Source organism: Limulus polyphemus, unplaced genomic scaffold (assembly GCF_000517525.1).
Source record: "Limulus polyphemus unplaced genomic scaffold, Limulus_polyphemus-2.1.2 Scaffold440, whole genome shotgun sequence".
Taxonomy (NCBI): Eukaryota; Metazoa; Arthropoda; class Merostomata; order Xiphosura; family Limulidae; genus Limulus; species Limulus polyphemus.
Window position 1 is genome coordinate 449,433 of NW_013666050.1, and position 4,609 is coordinate 454,041.

Consider the following 4,609-nt stretch of genomic DNA (forward strand, 5'->3'; position numbering starts at 1 on the left):
ATCTGTATACTTCTCCAATGCTCACTGTGGAGATGGAGTGTTTCTGTAAGACCACCAGAAGCTTTTCCAGTGGTGTATCTATATATCACTGTTTTATCAATATCTATCTATATATATATATATATATATGAATATATCCTGAGGACCATCACTCATGGACTTCATAAGTAGAGCAGATAAGGATTTTTCCCCATCAGTACTGACCTATTATTCTTACAATCTGGGTCTTTTTGCTTTTTAAAATAGGGAAATGCAGACACCCATTGCACTGTCTGGTGAGTCATTCCTCTGGATCCCCCAATGCATCTCCTTCCCCCTCTTTCTTCTAGTGGAGGATGGGGGTCCTTGCCACTTCCGGTTCCCAGTCACTGGAGTGGTGGACTGTGAAGGTTTCCTCATGAATGGGTTATATACAATAACACAATCTCATAGCCATGTGTACTCACTCGATGAGAAGAGGGTTATTGTCATTATGCTGCATATCATACACACAATATGGCATGAAATCTGTTATGCAAGGTGCTTCCACTTGATGTTTTCTGCACAGATGGACTGCACTTGACATAATCCATTGCATACCAAGGGACTTCCCTTGGATGTTTTTGCTTGGGTGGACCTCACTTGGCTATCTTCATATCAATCCAAGGAGCTTCCCCTGAATGCATTGCCTGGGCAGACCACACTTGTTGATTTTACAAACTTAAGCAAGGTGCTTTCATGTTGTTTTTGTCCTTGAACTGCACTTGGCATAATACGTCATAACCCAAGTTGCTTCCCCTGGATGTTTTCTGCCCGGGCAGACCACACTTGGCCTATTCATATACGATCCTCTAGCCCTAGACAAGTATCCTATTCGTTTCCACCCTACGTGTCTTATCTTCTTTATTGGGTGAAGAGCATATCTGTTCCAAAAATAGTGCTATACCGCACGGGTGTGCCTCGTATTTTAGTTGTGGCACACCTGCTTTTTCATAGTAGTTGCTCTCCACTTGATTATTTGTTTTTGTGCCTTTACTGGCCCCCTCCACCTTTCCATTGTGGGATTCTAAATATGGGGGAGAGGAGGTAGTATCGTTTCGGAAGTTAACATTTTCGAACACTGAAAATGTATTTCCGATGGGTACTTACCTCCTCTCACCCACTTCCTACTCTTCCTCCCTACTGATTTGCCAGTGTTTTGGGGTTTGTATATGCCAGTTCTATAAAGTGAGAATTGTGCTGCAAGGATAGAGGGAGCTACCTGTGCTAGTATAGAGGGTGTAATGGAATTGGTAGAGGGTGATCACATGATGCTGCAATGATGCAAAAAATATAGGGGTATAAAAGACTGGTGCTCTTTTAACCAGTTTACCAATGCCTAGAGGGCAAATGAAGGTTGAGATAGCTATGGGAGAGAAGAGGTAAGTACCTATCAGAAATACATTTTCAGTGTTAAAAAAAGGTTAACTTTCCCAAATTCAGTGCATTTTGATAATGATTACATGGAATAGGAAACCAATCACTTCTTCTGCAAATCTTTAAAGGTTTTTAGCACCAAAGAAATTTGAAAGTTTTTAAATAAATAATAGGCAGTTCTGAAATGTATTTCAGAAAATAAAACTCATAATTAACAGAAATGCATCACAATTTAGTAAAGGTTTACACCCCTTTTTTGCTATGAATATTCATTTATGAATGAAACAAGTTTTACATAAAGGTGTATAACATGTGGAGTTGCAATGTGTATAGGATATAATACCTCTTGACCTTTACTTTTACAAAAATGTTTTTTCATCATAAAAACTGCTTCACTGAAACATAGTCAAAAGTTTTTATCATAAGTGTATGAAATCAGAATAGCTGAAGAAATATAGAGTTGCAGAGAGTAAAAAATATTATGATAAAATGTAGCTAAACTGTATGTGAAGTGCAGGTATCTACACAGACCATCAGTTAAATTAAAGGTGAAGGTGACAAACTCGTAAACCACATATATACATATAAAGTTTACTTAAACAGTATAGTGGAAAAAGCCTGCTCAGAATGGGAATACAAGGATTCACAGTTCATGACCTATTGGTGCAAAAGTACACTTCACATAAATTCCATTATTCAGTAAGACAAGAATTGGCAGTGGGTGCTGTTGACTTGTTGCCTTCCTTCTAGTTGATTAGTTCAAAATTAGGGTTACACAAATAACTCTTTGTATAACTTTATGCAAAATATTTGAAACTGACATAATGAAAATGTATCATATATTAAATGAAATTGAAAGTTGTATGACACCAAAGGCTAGTTAACTAGGCATTGATAGACAGTTAAATTCTTCCAATATACCAATGAAACTTTTGAATAGTTATAAATGAGGAAAAATAGTTACAGTTAGTATTTATCTTTCTCCAGATAACAGTTTTTCTGAACCATATTATGAGTTTGTACCACTTCTGATTAAAATATTAAGTATCCCTTGGAGATCAACCAATTTGAAATTAGAAGTATAGGTTAATGGTCAGATACTGTCAGTCTTGTGTAGATTTTCTAACTCATTATTTCAAAATTTTGTTAAAATGAACAAACTTAATGAAAATGTGAAAATCACAGAGAAGCCAGTCAAATAAATTCTAAATCAGGATCTTTAAAGAATTATTATTTTTATTCTCAAATAACAGTGTGTCAAACCTTTTTATAAACTTGACCACATTTAATGGAAAGCTATTCAAGAATAAAATTATTAAAATTGGTTAATGTCTGTGTAGTTATGAAAATGATTTTAAAAAAAATTAATCAAAATCACTGAAAAGTTTCAATTTCAAACAAAGAAACTTTAGTAAGTTTAGGGCAGTGATTATGGCCATAGTAGATGACAAAATGCTTTGAAACTGTGCATCTGTAGTTGATTGTAAAAGTAATGAACTTTGAAATCCTAAGTACATAGCTCATGCCAGATTTGAATTTTGCACCCCACCCTTTGTCATTTCCTTTAATCTTATTATATCTAACAATCTGTTCAGTTGAAACCTAAGAAGTAGAAAGTAGAAGAATCTCAAACAGTTTATGGAGTCCCCACATAAAACTTCTCATTGAATGAACCAGTTTATTTTAAACAACTTATTGTCATCAAAATCAGCAATAACTGGATTTAACTGGTAATGCTTCCACATTGCTAAAGAGAACTTGCTTATTTATAAAACAGAACAGGTAAAAGTCATTGATAATGATGTACTTTGGTAAATTGAGTTATCAGACAGATAATTTGGTTATTTTATACTTAATTAGGGATTAAAATATTTAGATAGACATATAAACTGGAATATTTCAGTGTAGAAATCATTCCAAACACAGTGTCAAAATAGATAGTGTTATTGAGAACATTGAGCAGTTCAGTGAAGAACCTGACTTTTATGAGAGGGAGGTTGCTGGATCAGCTAATGGAAGGAAGACTGTTAGCATGAAAAGAAAATTTAACATTAATTGAAACAAAATACGAGGCTATTTGAGAAGTTGAAAAAGATCAGAAGTGTATGACTTAATTGTTAAATAATCTTATTTTCCCTATAATGGTTTATCTACATGTATAAGAAATGGCAAGAAAATTATGGAGGCCAACATGAATGGTAATTTTGTGCTGGACCAAAAGAAAATGCACACTGCAGATTTTCCAGAGGCTATGAAGTTGTACTAAATTGTTTGTGGTGACTAGAGGCCAAAACCCACCTGTCTTTGGATCCATGCTCATGAAACAAGCGCAGTGTTTTGCAGAAAAACTTGGGGATACTTAAGTTCACATGTACCACTGGCTGGTTATACTAGGTTTTGGAATTAACTCAACACATGACCATGACTTTACCTATTTAATATAATACAGTGCATACAGAGGGATTGTATCCAATGAACTTTCTTTTCATTTTAGCTGTTGTTGTTACTCGAATAAGCGAATTATCTTGTTTGCATTTTTTAACATTTGTATAGTTCTTCCAGTTGTTAAATTATTATGATATTCATAATCACTTGTTTTTGATTTACTTTAGTTTTTTATTTTATTTAACATTACAACAGAGCATTTCTGTATTTTCTATTCATTGTGAGCTTCTTTTTTATTTCCTGTACTTTAACTCAAATTATATGTATATAGTTCCTTTATTTTGTTTTCCCAGTGAATCAGCATTAAGTCTCACAGCTTAAAATGCTAAAAATTGGGTGTTGCGCAGAGCACGGATAGCCCATTTGCAGGTTTGTGGTTAACAGCAAACAAACTTTCTTTATTTTTCCTGCTACTCACATTAATTGGCATGAGCTCCCAGTGAAAAGGTTATTTTTTCAGCAAATTACCGTTCTCTAAAGTTCTTTATAAAATTCACACTTTAAGGGAAAATTATCATTAATTTGTGTATTAAAGTTATATTTGACTCTTTATAGACAAGCTAATTAAAAGAAAAGTCTATCTATGAATTTGCTAAAACTCAAGACACAAAATATAACTGAGCCAAACTACTTTTAATATTTAGCTGTTGCATCTCCAAGGTAAAAGCAACCAGTTTTTAAGAACTGTAGAGACTGTTTGTACAATGTATCAAATAGAATGACTAATGATAAAAAAAATTTGTGTCAATACATATACACAAATGTAAAG